This window comes from Lissotriton helveticus, chromosome 2_1, assembly GCF_964261635.1.
Source record: "Lissotriton helveticus chromosome 2_1, aLisHel1.1, whole genome shotgun sequence".
Lineage (NCBI taxonomy): Eukaryota > Metazoa > Chordata > Amphibia > Caudata > Salamandridae > Lissotriton > Lissotriton helveticus.
In genome coordinates, this window is record NC_136059.1 from 627,519,894 (window position 1) to 627,537,491 (window position 17,598).

The 17,598-nt window shown below is 38.4% G+C and overlaps 1 protein-coding gene across 1 annotated transcript in view; it reads right to left on the minus strand.

The window, feature by feature from the left end:
* Positions 1–17,598, minus strand: part of EDIL3 (EGF like and discoidin domains 3) — a 1,767,398-nt gene that overhangs the window by 350,317 nt on the left and 1,399,483 nt on the right. The gene's annotated exons all lie outside the window — the stretch shown is intronic.

Genomic DNA, 17,598 nt, shown 5'->3' on the forward strand with positions numbered 1-17,598 from the left:
GTTTTAAGTTCAGGTTTATTTCAAATTTGATATTAATCTTGTCAAGAGATCAACATAGGTATATATTAAAACACTGGCATTTGTCATTCAAAATCAACCTATCTGCATTTAGAGAAAAATGTAATAATCTTATGACCCCCATATGCTGTTGGAGGATTATAAATGAAGGAAAAGCTTGAGAGGTATATGTTACAGTAAAAACTCGAAGTAAATGATAAAATGTAATGTTTAATAGCAAGGAACAGATGAAGATAACATTTAGTTTCATAAATATCCTTTTTCACAAACAGGATAAATATATTTCTTATGATTAAGACCTTCCCATTTCTCAGCATTAATCTGTAGAGGTAACACCCCACCCCAAGTCCTAAAGTTTAAGAAAACCGATGTAGAGAGTGCTCATGGAATGTCATCCTATTATTCAACAACATAATCTATTGCTTTTAAAACTTCATGAGAGCTATTTGTGCTGCAGTTGAGGGTTCCAATATCAAACTCTATCATATTATTAGTACAATTGCACAGCTTTGAAAATGTAATTGGAAAGTTTATTGTCAACAGGTCTATCACCAATTTACTTTAACCCCTTCCATGCTCATGACGGAACGGTTCCGTCATGAGCGTCGGTTGAGCTGTGCTCATGATGGAACCGTTCCGTCATGACTCCGCCCGCGCAAGGCGGAGTCAGCATGGGCGGGGAATTCGCGCCGCACGGAAGCGGTTAAACAGATATTGCCGTATCTCAAACAGAATAACACATCCATTATTATATTGAGTTAGGTGTACTTACCTTCTTTGACATAGTTTTAGGAATTTCATGTCTAAATCAATCTTGGCTAGAATTGCAAACATTTCCAATTTAATTTCCAGCATTGCAGGCTGTACATTATATTTTGTGTTATCTGTGAGCTAGTGACTGACCCTCAAAGAAGATAGGCTACTTAATGTTCAGTCAGCCATTTCTATTTTCACAGCGCACAGACTGTGCTCAGAAACCATTTGCTCGCTGTTTGGAATCAAGACGTGATTGAGAAGCAGGTGGCAATATCAATAATTCAATACAGTTCAGAAGGAGACAGTGTAATGTCTAGACAAAAAAATCTAAAATGCAAGATTGTTTTCACTGGGAATCTATGAAGATTAAAAACAAAAAGACTAGCTCAATCACAACAAAATACAGTTAATCGTACAAGAAGGATTCCAGGATGGATACTATAATAAAATAATGATATTAAAATAAGTAAATACTAAGGGCTTATTAAAGTTGTAAATTGTTCAAGAAAATATTGTTACATTTATAGAGGTCACAAGTCTGATGAGGCTTTGGAATTAGTATCAGCTTGAAGGGGATCTAGATCATAGTTGTTGGGCTGAAGTAAAGTTTTGTCTACTGCTAGCTGGTTGCACACAATCTTTGTTGACATCTCTGATGCAGGGGCTATTATGAGTTTAATGCTCCTAACCAGTGGTTGTGTTCTACCAACCGCCACAATGTGGGACCGCCTGCATTATTACTACAACGGCAGTCGGACCACCACAAGACCCCTGGTACCACCAGGATCAAGGATCCCGCTCGGCCGGTGGTCTTTCACCGGCATAAATATCTTGGCGGTGCTACAATTACCACGCCAAGCATTTTGTGAATTGCCATTTCACTGCCCCTTGCCCAGCAGTGAACCCACCATGAAAAGGGTGGCTGGATGGTACCGAATGGGGCTTAAGGGCCCCCTGCCGGATTTGGTCCTGCGGGTGCATACGACAGGCACTTGTAGTGCCCCCCTGGATTTGCACCCCCCTTCCTGCACAGTGAGGCATATACCATGCAGAAATGATATATATATCACACCGTGCAGGAAGGTGCAATCAGCGTTCTGACTGTGGCAGTCTGCATGATAGGCTCTACTATGAGCCTAGCAGACCTCCGCAGTCAGACCACCGCAGGACCGCCCACAAAATCAGGATTTAACTTCTAATCTGGCAGGTCATCACACCACGGTTATGGCGGTGTAGGACCGACAAAGTCGTAATCAGGCCCAAAGTCTTCACCTTCAAGGATTGGATTCACTGATAAAAGAATGAGAAGATGAGGAATATGCTGTTAGGAGCACCGAGTCAGAGAACATAGATCTCATAATGACAGATTGTTTGTATACATTTGTCAACTTGAGGAAATTGAAAGTCCATAGCGCAATTGTTTTTGCAGGCTACTTATGATCAAGTTATTTATCATGTCATGTTTGAGAAATGGGTGTGTTAGTGACCCAAGTTATGTGTCCAAAATTGTTTCTTTTAATCATGCATGATATTAGCTACAACGACATGAGTGCAACGCGCCCCCCCCCCATGTACCATTGTGGGGACGTGGTAAATTTCCTGTTCCCCCATGAAATTACTTGTAAAACAACTTAAACATGTGTGTTTTTGATGGCGTTTTTAAATGAGCACTGAGGAAGGCATTGTGCTGAAATGCATTTGCTCAAAAATAAAACAAACAAAAGTCCAGTGAGTGCTTTGAGTCTGTTTTTGGAGCTGTAATAATTTATGTGAGTCACCCTCATGTCTGGAATAGACAGCACCCGTCCTGAGTTTGGCAGCATTGGATGAATCTGGAGCAAATATATATATATATATTATATATATAAATATGTATATATATACATATATATCCTTCACTTCAAAATGGTCCTTCTACCATAATGCGCGCTGCTGCGGGTGCTCTGTAAAAGGGGCTGGAACCTAGCCCGTCCAATAATTTCCTCCAAATAATTGCGGCACACAGATAGGGTAATATCATTCAGATATTTATTACTCCATGCTCGGACCGACGCGTTTCAGCCTGATTCACAGGCTTTGTTCACGGTAAGTAGTCACATGTCTATGTCTACTATTTATCACAGTTAAGCAGTTATGGTGCTTGCTGGGACATGTAGTACATACTAAATTCAATTCGCAAAAATACACATTTCAAAGTAATTGTGCATTGGGGATGCTGTTGTTACATTATATCAATTGCCACAATCACATAATATTTTGTAAAGTTAAGGCAGCTGCTCAATTCGCGCTATATTCATTGTCAATTATGTCACTGACATGCAGGGTTTATAGTCACATGTTTTTAACGTTATGCTGAAGTTACCGGGTTTAGTACCCCATAGCAAAAATTAATCATATCTGCCGATTTATTCATTTCCAATTAATCTAATCAGGGTATAGTGCCCTATCAATTGAGAGTTATTTTCTGCATGATTCATCAGTTCAATATTGGGTATATTAATCAAGATGTACGTAAAGTTCTTCATCAAAGTTCATCCCTTTCGGTATCTTAGTTTTGAGTCTAATGATCAATTTTGATTGAATTTGCCGCAATCTTCGTAGTCGATTGCCACCTCTTTCATTTGCATCCAGCATGAAGATACCATTGCTCTCCAATCGCTCTTTTTACAAATGTATATATATATATATATATATATATATATTTTATCTACTGGCAGTTGCCAGTAGATAGTTATAGTTAGGACCAATTTTCCATAGGAAATCCACAACATTCTATTAGGAATAACTTTGGCGCCGGTTGACAAATCTCCTCAAAATTCTCAGAAATTTTCAAAACTTATGGTCAGCTCCAGTCCGCTCCTATCCTGAAAGTTTCACGGTGATTCGTCAAGCGGGGGCAGAGAAAAAAGGGGGATCCCAAAACACGTTTTCCCCATGCAATTTCCCGTAGGACCTTTAGCCGCAGCTACAGCTCTAACTGCTGAACGGAATTACATCAAATTTGGCAAAGAGGTAGTCCTTAGTTCAGACTCATGCCTTTTCCTTAAATGGTGTAAATCTGCTCAGTATTTCTTGAGAAAATGACATTTAATAGTACACATATATATATATATATATATATATATATTCACTGAAAAAACCATAGGTTATAGACCATATATAGTTAGGAATTAGCATTTACAAAACCTTGAAAATTCACTGAAAAAACCATAGGTTATAGACCATATATAGTTAGGAATTAGCATTTAAAAAACCTTTTTTTACTCACACAAAACCATTGAAATTCCATATATAGTTAGTTAGTTGCACTAACTATATATCGCGCACCCGCAATCCACTGCTGATCATGTCACATATTACATCATTCATGACATGGTCAGTGACATCACTGATGACATCACTGATGACATCTCAAATGACAGTGGAAGTATACGTGTCTGGACGAAGGATTTAGTAGGTGCATGACTGAATGTATGAGTGAGTGATTAAATGTGTCTCACTGAGTGCATGGGTTAGTGACTAAACTGTCTTAATTTGTGCATCATTATGTCTGTTGTTCTGTAAACTGCTGCATGTGTTGATCAGTAGCTATATGATTAACTATATGGGTTATTGATTGATTGTCCAAGTATTTGTATGGGAGACTGAGTGTGTGTGTGGCTGGCTGGGAGGTGTGTGACTCTGTGCAGATCAATGTGTACTTGTATCAATGATTGTATAAGAGAGTAAGTATGTGTTAGTATATGTTTGAAAATGTAAGGTGCTCTATGTTTAACTGTATAGACAAGAAAATGGAAGTGTGATTGATTCTTTACAGGACTGACTAGGTGTGTGAGTAACTCCATGGATGAGTGGCAGAGTGTGAGTGTCTGTATAGGTGTATGAGTGCATATGATAGTGTTGTAAAGATGAGTGATGGTATGTATGAATGATTGTATGGGTGAATGAGTGAATGTGTGTGTAGACGTAGGAATCAGTGAGTGCGTATGTAGTAACTAGTATTGGTGTGTCAATGGTTTCAAAAATTATACTCTGTATTTAACACTGGGTGTAAGAGAGGTTATATTAAAATGTGAGGAGATGCATTGTATTGTCACATGAATGATATCATCAGTAATGTGGTCATTGATGTCAAATGAGATGTCATCAGTGATGTCATCAGTGATGTCATTTGAGATGTCATCAGTGATGTCATCAGTGATGTCACTGACCATGTCATGAATGATGTAATATGTGACATGATCAGCAGTGGATTGCGGGTGCGCGATATATAGTTAGTGCAACTAACTAACTATATATGGAATTTCAATGGTTTTGTGTGAGTAAAAAAAGGTTTTTTAAATGCTAATTCCTAACTATATATGGTCTATAACCCATGTTTTTTTCAGTGAATTTTCAAGGTTTTGTAAATGCTAATTCCTAACTATATATGGTCTATAACCTATGGTTTTTTCAGTGAATTTCATTGGTTTTTTAAAAGCTAATATCTATATCTGTAAAATATATTCTTTATTACGTGACGTATCACGTAGCCACGTGAGACGCCTCATGACACGTCGCATAACCGTGACGTATCGGCTCTGCAGCGCAAACAAAACCCGTAACATAAGCGCGCCGGAGCACGCTTACAGATATATATATCTTTTTTAACCTTAATTAGCCAAAATCCACACGTGCACATATCTTGAGGCCTTGCAAAGGCACATCAAACAAACAGTCCCTACAATTTTTCAAAGTTTTCTTGATAATCTATTCCATTATTTTTTTTTTTACTGTTTCTCTTGTTACGCTTCTAGGGACGCTACCCGGTACGCGAACCGGACGCTCCAAAAACACAAGATGGCGGACTCCCGTTACGCTGCTGGTTAGCTGCCCGGTTCGCGTACCGGGAAGCGCCTCTACCGCGAAAAATCGCAAATTTTTTTTTTTTTTTGCCCCGCGGGGGACTTTAATATCCCCCTCATCAATCCTAGGGGGTCAGGAGGGGTTTACCTTGCCCCCTTTCCTTCATTTCCCCCTTCGTTTTTCACCACATCTTGTCTCTCGAACCTACCGAGAAACAAGATGGCGGCCGCTCCGGACTGTTTACAATGTTGACAGCTACGCTGCCGGTTAGCTTCCCGGTTAGCTGCCCGGTGAGCTGCCCGGTTCGCGTACCGGGACGCGCCTCTACTGCGAAATTTTTTATTTTTTTATTTTTTCCCCCGCGGGGCACTTTAATATCCCCCTCATCAATCCTAGGGGGTCAGGAGGGGTCTACCTTGCCCCCTTTCCTTCATTCTCCCCTTCGTTTTGAGAGACAAGAGGAGGCCAAAACAAAGGCGAAAATGACCATAAGGGGGCATACTAGATCCTCCCTGACCCCCTAGGTTTAATGTGGAGGTTTTAAAAGGGCCCCGCGGGGCAAAAAAAACAAAAACATTTTTTTGTTTTTTTTTGCGTGGGGAGCGCCCGGTCCGCCAACCGGGAAGCGTTCTGGGCAGCGTACTGCAATGAAAAATGAATGATAGACTTTTCAAATGCTGTATGTTAATTGATTGTTGTTTTTGTTGATTATTTGTTATTTTCTTTATTTTTTAAGCATTTTTTTTTATTGTGATTGTGTTTCATAATTTATTAAACTTTCTAACATTTCATTGTCAGAAATTTCATAATTATCATTGAATATACATTGTAGTCTCTGAGGGTGTAAAATGTCCTCATTTTCAAGGAGGTTATCTACTGCTTGTACACATTGCAGTAGTTCTTTGTCTAAAGTTTCATCGAAAAATTCAATATCATTTTCATCATTGATTTCATGGCTGCTCTCTTGCAGGACAATTTGAAATTCAACTTTCTGTTCGCCGTCCATTTTGCCTGAAATTTAGATTAAAAAAATATATATTAGTAGAGATAGGGCACTGTTGGGATTAATTTTGGGCAGTGTATAGTATCAGAGTGGAAGTAGGAATATAAAAAAGTGTATGTGATTTAACGTAAGTAAATTCATAATTATACAAGAGAAGCCTAACTCCATCCATAACTATAACAGAGAAGTCTATCTAAATCTATAACTACTACAGAGGGATAGTATATAACTATCAGAAAAAGTTTACCATATTAACTTATAGTGCACAATATACTTCAGTTTTAAAAATAAAAACTTACCTTTAGATAGAAGTTGAAGGAATTAGTGAAAATCCTATTGAAATGTACACCAAGAAGTAGTAGTCAAAATGGCTGTGTTTTCTTCTCTTCCTTTATATATATTCAGGTATATAACCAATCAAATGTCAGGTAAAAAAAGTAGAAAATGAAAGTAACATTTTAATTGGTTGTCAATTCCAACACTTCAGATGTGTTTTGTGAAGTAATTTACCTCACGGTATTTAGAGAGGTCTACAGGCTAAATGGCTAAATGGAATTCCAATAAAATTTGTGAAAATGGTAGGGATTGGTATGTAGTATGAGCTAGTCTATATTTGGTGAAATTGTCTCCAGTGGCTTTTCTGTGAACTACTTTCCCACCTTTTTTGATGGTGCGCTTCCCAGGGAGCGACCCGGTACGCGAACCGTTGAGCGCCCCGGTTCGCGAACCTTAAGCGTAACGGGAGTCCACCATTTTGTGTTTCGGTCGAATTAAGATACAAGATGGAGGGCAAATAATGTTCAGAATGGGTAGAAGGGGGCACGGTAGACTTATCTTGACCCCCTAGGTTTTGTGAGGGTGGCTGAGGAGGCCCATATGTGCGAAAAAAAACCATTTTTTTTTTAAATTTCGCGAGGTTAGCTCCCGGTTCGCGTACCGGGTAGCGCCCCAGGGAGCGTACTTTGTTGAAAATTAGTGAAAAATGTTAGAGTAAAATAATAATTGTGAGTGATCAGATGTAGGGTAGCTCTGAGAAGAGCTTTTGGGTTAATGGTACATTTAGGTACTTATAAGTAGGTACCAATGCACATTCTTAAATTCAGAGTGAAAATTCTGTTGCCCTCATCTGAGAAGTGAACTCCATCTCCTCTGTAGATATCTTGCATGTAGTAACGCAAGTTATTGTTGTACAGGGAGCCCATTCCATGGTCTCTCATGTAAGCTGAAACAGATTTGTTTACATGCTTCCTCGACTTCTCAATTTGTGGACAAAATTGGTTTGACCACCTCCATTTCTGTCTTTGGCATATATTTGAATATACCAAGGCAGTCTGAGGAAAAAGTGCCATTAATTGCTCAAAGGTGTCCTTTAAAAGCATTTCCAGACCTACACCAGTCAAAGTGCCCAAGTCATTACCTCCACAGTGCACAATTAACAGGTCAGGTTTGGGCAAATGCATAAAGGTTTTCACCAATGGTATCAATTGGTGACATTTTAATCCTCTGTGGCCAAACCACTTAATTTCCACATCTTGTAAATTGAGGTTAGGTAAATTCCTGTTTTCAGTGTACCTTTGAGCCCAGTGAATATAACTATGTCCAACAATCCAGACAGAAAACATGGTGAGAGTAGGTTCTCCTGCAGTCAGATGAAGTGTGGCAATGAAATGGCAGTTGAAAAAATGAGAGTTTAAAATGAAAAAAACTGTGGAGTTTCTGTGTTCATGAAGCAGTAACAGTGATTGGTGGATTTTGATTGCTGAAAACAGAAAGTTAGGGTGCACGGATGAGTTATTTGAAAGATGTATTTTGAATGGTCAATAAAAAATCATTAAATGAAAGAATGCACTGGATATGCAGGTGCACTGAGAGTTCAGAGTTCAATTGCAACATTGTTGTGTGAACTTGCAAACACCAGACGTCTTCCAAGAGGTGGTTGCCATGCAGAAAAGGCATGAAATGGCAGAGGGGGGAAGGGTTTTCATTTGAAAAAAAGTGAGGGAAGAGTTTTGATTGGGTGACATGAGAGATATGTGTGAAGAATTACAGCATTTCTGTGCTTTTGATAGCTGCAGACTCTGGAGTGCATACCTTTTGCTCTGCTGAAGACAAATTGGTGTGTTTCTGAGACTGTTTTCAAACTCAAAGTATTTGCTAAGGTGAGAAAATATTTCTTTAATTTAGATAGAGAATAGTGTGCTTTAAGGAGAAAATTATGAATTATGTGGCGCAAATTGCTTGTAAATATGCTCCCACCTGTGCAAGGAAAATTTAGATTTTTAATGTTTGTGTTACATAGCCATGTTAAAAGTGATACAAACATGCTGCAAAGGCAATTAAAAAACGCTTTTATGTGTCTTGAGGACATTTTAAGTAATTTTCCCATGTGCAGTGTTTTGAAATTATGATTTGAAAATCGTTTTTGGGGAAAAGGAATTGTTTTTAAATTTATGACAAGGACATAATGGTGTATGCTTCTTTATAAGGCAATTGACTGTCCCTGATGTTATTTTTCCCATTTTAATGTAAGACCTTTCTCTGTGGCGCAAATTGCTTGTAAATATGCTCCCACCTGTGCATGGCAAATTTAGATTTTAAATGTTTGTGTTACATAGCCATGTTAAAAGTGACCCAACCATGCTGGAAAGGCAATAAAAAAACACTTTCATGTGTCTTAAGGACATTTTAAGTAATTTCCCTGTGGGCAGTGTTTTCAAATTATGAATTGAAAATCGTTTTTGAGGTAAAGGAATGTTGTTAAAATTTATGTGCGCCATATGCCCCCAAATTTCTTTTTCAGGGGTGCGGCAGGGTGTTATTGAGACACCCCTACACCTTTGGAAAAATTCCTAATTTGCGATGAGCTAATTGCTAATTGCAAATTGCACCTTCTTTCATATGGGCATCCTGGCGCATGGAAATGAATGGGTAATTTGCAATTAGCAATTTGCTCATCGCAAATTTGGAATGGTAAAGAATCGCTATTTATTCCTTAAAATTCGCTATTTTGGAAATGCAAAATAGTTATATGATACATATGGCGGTTGATGTCTAACAAGATAAGAAGCTTAGGGATAGATTTATGATGACTGGCGCAATGAAGTGGACATCACTTACTTCATTGGTAGAGCTTTACATGTATTATGTCCTCTGTATTCTTCATCAAGCGTAACTTTAATCTGCAATCCTGAGTAGGCCTCACCTTAAACAAACCTCTGGATAGGCCACATCTTATCGTCATCCTGAATTAATCATTTAAAATGCTAGGGACATATTTATGATAGGTGTATGCCTCTTTTGCGCCACTTACAAAACACTGTCCATGGGGAAATGACTTAAAATGTCCTTAAGACACATGAATGTGTTTTTTTAAAGCGTTTGCAATTTTTTTGGGTCACTTTTAACATGGCTATGTGACTCAAACAGTCAAAATCTAAATTCACCATGCACAGGTGGGAGCATATTTACAAGGAATGTGCTCCATGGGGAAAGGTCTTATAATGTAATATGGGAAAAATGACATCAGAGACACTGAAATGCCTTATAGAGAAGCATACACCATTATGTCCTTGTCATACATTTGCAAACCATTACTTTTCCCCAAAAACGATTTTCAAATCATAATTTGAAAACACTGCACATGTGGAAATGACTTAAAATGTCCTTAATTCAAAATTTGCTATTCCTTATTTTGCGATTGCACTGAAGGATTTGCAAATTTTGCGATTTCTTAAATGCAATGTATCAAACAAAAAATATGTAAAAAAATGACATTAAGGATTTGGAAACTACCACCAACTTCTAGTTGGTGGTAATTTGTGAATTCTTTTCAAAAAGCTTTTTTTCCAGAAAACAAAAGGTGCCATATGACGCCCATACATGCCCTTAGGGCATGTATGTGCGCCATATTCCCCCAAATTTCTTTTTCAGGGGGTGCAGCAGGGTGTTCTTGAGACACCCCTGCACCCTTGGAAAAATTCCTATTTTGTGATGAGCTAATTGCTAATCGCAAATTGCAACCTTCATTCCTATGAGCCTCCTAGCCCATGGAAATGAATGGGTAATTTGCAATTAGCAAATTGCTCATTGCAAATTAGGAATGGTAAAGAATTGCTATTTATTCCTTAAAATTCGCTATTTAGGAAATGCAAAATAGTTTGATGGTACATATGGTGGTTCATCTGTAACAAGATAAGAAGCTTAGGGATACATTTATGATGACTGGCGAAATAAAGTGCAAATCACTTACTTCATTGGTAGGCCTTTACATGTATTATCTCTTCTGTATTCTTCATCTAGCGTAACTTTAATCTGCAATCCTGAGTAGGCCTCACCTTAAACAAACCTCTGGATAGGCCACACCTTATCGTCATCATGAATTAATCATTTAAAATGCTAGGGACAGATTTATGATAGGTGTATGCCTCTTTTGCGCCACTGTGCGTCACTTTTATGATGCAGCGGCGGTGCAAAAGATTTGCTATGAGGCGACAAAATTACAAATTGATGCTTTTAGGCAGATATGTCATGGTGTAAAAAAAACGTACCACATGAAACCGATGCAGCAGTGATGCAAAAGATGCACCATGTTGCAAGACAGGCCTCACTTGGGGCCATATGTATCAAGCTAATTAGCATTCACAAAGATCAAAATTCTGCGAATTTCGGCCTTTGCGAATGCTAATTAGACAAATGGTATATATCAAACAAGTTTGATGCAAAATAAGGAATAGCAAAATTTGCTATTCCTTATTTTGCGATTGTACTGAAGGATTTGCAAATTTTGCGATTACTTAAATGCAATGTATCAAACAAAAAATATGTAAAAAAATGACATTAAGGATTTGGAAACTACCACCAACTTCTAGTTGGTGGTAATTTGTGAATTCTTTTCAAAAAGCTTTTTTTCCAAAAAACAAAAGGTGCCATATGACGCCCATACATGCCCTTAGGGCATGTATGTGCGCCATATGCCCCCAAATTTCTTTTTCAGGGGGTGCAGCAGGGTGTTCTTGAGACACCCCTGCACCCTTGGAAAAATTCCTAATTTGTGATGAGCAAATTGCTAATCGCAAATTAAACCTTCATTCCTATGAGGCTCCTAGCCCATGGAAATGAATGGGTAACTTGCAATTAGCAATTTGCTCATTGCAAATTAGGAATGGTAAAGAATTGCTATTTATTCCTTAAAATTCGCTATTTAGGAAATGCAAAATAGTTTGATGGTACATATGGCGGTTCATCTGTAACAAGATAAGAAGATTAGGGATAGATTTATGATGACTGGTTCAGCACCAGGGATGTGTCAGTCATCCTGTGCCGCTGTTCCGCCACCCATGGTGTGCTGCATTTACAATGCGGGGCATCATGGGGCAAAAATGGCACAGATGCGTGATGTATCTGTGATGTAAAGGTAGTGATTGCTGGAGTTGTATCGCAAGTGCGATGCAGCTCAAGCAAGGCTCAGGGGTGCCCCATCTCCACAATGTTGCGTCAAGACCTATGCCTGCTTAAAGCAGGCGCAGGGTTTTGATGCAGTTTTCTCCTATCTGATTGTAAATACGGCACACCATGGGTGGCAGAGCAGCGGTGCACGTTAACTGGTGCATGCCTGGGGATGTGCCATTTAACATAAATCTGCCCCTTTACATTTAAGTATGTGCAGGACACACAGAGTCGGTGAGGCTTATCCAAGGTTAAGAAGAGATGAGTCCTGTTCACTGAAAAATTAGACATAGTCTTCACCTGATCAGCATTGCTGGACATGGCTAAATAATAGCTGCAAAATATTACTCTTGTTAAACAATTTTACTATTATAATCTCTGAGATTTGTCTCTTACTCTGCAACATCTCATTGTTGTTATCTTTCTTTAAAGATAAAGACAACATCAACATGAGTGACAATCTGCAATCAGTTGATTTTGACCTCATCATTGAACTTGTAATTGAAACATCAGTGGATGTTGATCCATTGGATGATTTAAATCCTGAGGATGAAGAAGAGCGTGATGAGGATGCAGATTTGTCCGAATTATATGACATAGGGTGGGAAGCTGACCTGCTTGAGCCTATGGAAATATAAACATTTATTTTTAAAATGTATAATTAATAAAAAGTAAAAATGTAAACCGTTTAATTTAAAAATAAAGACACCTTCAAAAACAGGTTATGTGTAGTGTCTTCAATAAAATATTAAAATATGCTCATAAAATTAGATCAGATTCACATATAAAATAGCACAGGTAACATAAATATAAATGTCATTTCTTTTCTGCTATTTCTGTATTGTAAATTTGCCAAGGACTAAAAAATCTTCTATTTAAAATGTCAAGTAGTGTGTTAAGTTTTTGATCATTGTTATTGATTTACTGTTTGGTAATAGTGGTTAATAACATTTTTTATTATATTTTACCACAGATTCAACTGCAGATCATTTCAAGATTTCACCATGCCAACAATAGAAAGACAGAGAAAGGCTGCAAAACGTCAAAGACAGCAGGTGAAACAAAATAAGCAGCAGTCCTCTAACAAAAAGATTTGTCAAGTCACGAAGAAAGCACCGGGTAAGAGCACAAAATATTTCATAAGAAATATGTGTAGTAAAAAAAATATTACTACAGAAAATGTTTCAGTCCATAAAAAGATAAGCAAATCAAATGGAAAGGAAAGGCCAATCAAAAATGTTACTGCTAGAGCAAGAGATAACTCTGTGCATGATAGTAGAAGGAAACAACAGTTTAGGGACATTCGTAAACGAATGTTCCGCAACAGGATAATTGGCAATTTGTTAAAAAATATTAAGAAAGGTCAACAAAAACTGGTTTTTTATAAGAGAAAAAAAAAAGTTGAGAAAGTTATTGATCAGGCATTTGAAATTAAACGTAAGTTATTTATTTTGATAATCAATAGAATTAGGAAGCTAAACAAGGCAATTTATGATTTCAAAAGAAATAGTAGATGGAAGAGAATAGTTAATCGTAGTAATTTTTGTGAAGTTTTTTCTGGAGAATGGATGCATAGTTCAAGCTGTGAGGCATTTTTTAATGAGGAGAGTTATTTCCAGGATAATGATTTGGTGCATGCAGTTGACACCAGTGGTCGTGCTTATGAAGTGAAAGATGGTTGTCCAGTTGAAAAAGAAAAACTTGTGACAACAGAGGCAGAAGAGGTGTTAGGTAATGAGGTTTTAGGAAGACGTGCTAAGGGTCCTGTGTACACCTGGAAGTGTAGTAGTATTTGCAGTGTGCGACAGGATTCCATCAATTTGCTTTGTGATTTTGTACGGTCATTTAATAAGAAAAGTTTGAAGCAGAAAATGAAGTTGTTGCAAGAATTAGATCCTTGCAGATTGAGAGAAGTGACAGGTTTGCATGGTCATTCACTGGCTTGTCTTTCCAGGAGAGTATGCCAGAGTGTTTTTCATCATTTCAGGATGCTAGCAGTGCATCATAATAAAGTGAGGAAATTAGTTAGAATGTTGTATTATGCTAAGAGTCCAGCAATTATGCTTAAACAATTATGCGCTGCTCTTTTGCATGGTTCTGAAATAGATGTGAAGAACATATGTGAAGAAATTGAGTTTTGTTACTTTGGAAGTAAAGAGGAGAATGTTGAAATTGACCCAGAAGAAGAGGGTAATGTGGAAGATAGTGTACAGGTTTCCAGTACAGATAATTTCCAGAGGGAAATTGCAACGTTTCAGGTGAAATCAAGTGAGAGGCCTAATTTCACTTGTGTGTGTTGTCGACGCACTTATTATAAGAATCAGACTAAGTTAGTGGATTTATATGCAAAAAGTGAAAGGGAAAATAATAGTGAATGGAAGGATTTTGCAACATACTTGATGGTAGAAAATTGTTTTGATTTGGGATTTGATCAACGTGTGTGTACTTATTGTTGTTGCAAATTAAATCAAAACCAGATGCCTGCTAGAGCAGTTCATAATAATCTGGAATTGGTTGAGATTCCTTCTGAATTGAAGGATTTAAATACTTATGAATCTATTTTGATTCAAAGTATCCATCCCTTTCAGGCTATTGTAAGAATGGAGCCAAAGACAGGGAAATTGCCTCCATCAGATTTACAGAGAGGATTAAAGGGAAGAGTTGTTTATTTGCCTCTAGATTTGAAGAAAAACATTAACACAATTGGAGTAGAAAAAGTGGAAGAGGAACCTCTGGTTATCTTAGTTAATGGGGTTCCGACAAAGAATAAGAAAATATGGCAAGATTTAGTAGATGTTAGGAAAGTTAAAAAGGCAACATTGTATTTGAAAAAAAATAATAAATACTATAAGAATGTATATGTTGCAGAAGAGGAAGTAAGTGAGGAAGAGGATAGCGATTTGTGTGCTGGTCAAATTGAGAAAGTAGAACCCTCTACTAGTGAAGAAATATATGAACATTATAGTGTTCATCCTTTGCATTCCAAGGAAGTCATGGGGAATGCTATTGAGTTGTTTCAAATGAAACAAGCCAAAGGGAGTCCCATTAGTGTTTGGGAGGAAAGTTTGGAAGCTCGGTGTTTCCCACAGCTTTTTCCAACAGGTCAGGGAGGAAGATATGATGAGCGACCTCATCAAATTCCTGCTTCTGAATACCGGACTTTGCGATTGTATGCAGGAGATGCTAGGTTTCGACAATGCATTCCCTATTTGTTTCATCTCCTGTTTGAAAGCGATCTGTCTGGACTGTCATATGCAGTGAACCACATCTTGAAAAGTGGTATACACATGCAAAACATCTCGGCAAGTGACTTTATGGATAAAGTCAATGTCCAAGACAGTATTTTGGATTCTCACCTGATTAATCTCATGGCGTGTCAGCGTGGTACTAATGAGTACTGGTACCGTCGTCATGGTGATTTAAAATGTATGCTGAGGAACTTAGGTACTCCCACATGGTTCCTCACTCTGAGCTGTGCCGAGTATGGCTGGGAAGACTTACTTGAATTTCTACGAGAGGCAAATGCTAACATAGATAACATCGAATTCAAGACACCCGGAGAACTGTGCTCTTTGGATCCAGTCAATGTATGTAGGTACTTCAATCATAGATTTGAAGCTATGATGTCTTTCATCATGAATAAGAAGAATCCACCTCTTGGAGAGGTATTGGATTTCTTCTGGAGAAAGGAGTACCAAGCAAGAGGTGCTCCTCATATACATATGTTGCTGTGGATCAAGGATGCACCTAAATTTGGAACGGATCCAGAAGACTCAGTGATGAGTTTCATCCAACAGTATTCTACGTGTGCTGTTCCAAACGCAAAGGAGAAGAAAAGCCTAAGAGAAAAAGTTCTGCGTTTCCAAAGCCATCGATGTGGAAAGTACTGCCGTCGTAAATTCCGAAACAAGGACAAGTTCTACACCAAATGTCGTTTCGGTTTTCCACGACCGGTGATTTCTAAAGGAAGAGTAAACAGTTTGATGTCTTCGCTGCGACATAATGTCATGAAGAAATCACCTAAAAACACATACAATTTGAAGAGGAACGAAGAGTCCAAGTACATCAACGACTACAACCCGGTGATTTTGTCCATGTGGAATGCTAACATGGATATACAGTTTGTGGCTGATAACTGTATGGCTGTGGCTCGGTATGTGACGTCTTACATCACCAAAAAAGAGAAGACAGAATTGAAGGATATGTGGGAGGACATTTCCCATGAAAAGAGCCTCAGCAAGAAGTTGTACAGTTTCAGTCTGAAGATGTTGTCGCATCGAGAAATTGGAGCTTACGAATGCTCTGACCGGTTGTCTTCAGCAAGTCTCTATGCCAAGTCCAGGAGTATCGTTTGGGCGAGTCTTGGTCTTGCTGCAACGCGTAATCGAGTTCTGAAACCTGTGCGGGAAATTGAGTATTTGGCGGAAAAGGAGCCAAACAGTACCGACATTTTGAAGACCAACATGTTGGATACATATTATCCAAATAGAAGCAGTCACCTCGACAATGTTTGTCTGTATGAGGTTCTTCAAAATTACATATTCAAGAGGAACATCAAAGAAGATACTGAGAAAGGAGTGTATGCTGTAATAGGAAGTGAGGGATGTCTGGTCAAGCAAAGAAAATGCCACTTGGTAAACCATCGAAAATTGAGTGGCGAATCTCCTGAAAAAAAGGAGTTTTTCTATTTAGCACTTTTGCAACTTTTCAAGCCTTGGCGTGCAGAAGAGGAACTGCTTGGAGATTTCCTCTGTTACGAAGACTCTTTCAATGCCGCCAAGGAGACCATAGAATGTCCTGCTTTTCCCAAATATGTAGAAATGTTGAATGCGGAAATTGAGCAGGAAGCAACGATTGCAGCCGAGATTGCCAGAGACAGTTCTCAGGACAGTCAGAGTTCTGCTTCATTGAGTCAGGATCCACTAGGAGGACCTGTTATCGAAAATGAAGCTGCCACTGCCATGAATGAAGTGGAAAGAGCCATGGCACATGCTCAGGAGGATGCGGTTAACTTAGAAGAGTTGGAAAGACAACTCAACGTTGAGCAGAGGAAAATATATGACGAAGTTACCATGCAAATTGATCATGGATTAAGTCATGACAAGAAAGAGTGCTCATGTACGTCGTTGAAGCCTGTCCGACTGTACGTGAGTGGAGAAGCGGGAACTGGAAAAAGTTTCCTCATTAAAGCAATTTCATGCTATTTGCAGGAAAGGACAGAGTCATCGCTGTCTTGTGTTGTCACCGCTCCAACTGGACTGGCAGCACATAACATTAAAGGGATTACTTTACATCGTTTACTGATGCTGCCAGTGGAGCATGACAACAAATTACAATATCACAAGCTATCTGGAGATGCTTGTTTTGAAGTTTCAAGAATCTTGAGGAAAATGAAACTTCTTATCATTGACGAAGTAAGCATGGTTTCCAATGTCATGCTTGCCTTTGTGCATTTGAGAATGCAAGAAGTTCTCAAAACAGAGTATGATGTGTTATTTGGTGGCAAACACATCATTGTTTTCGGAGATCTT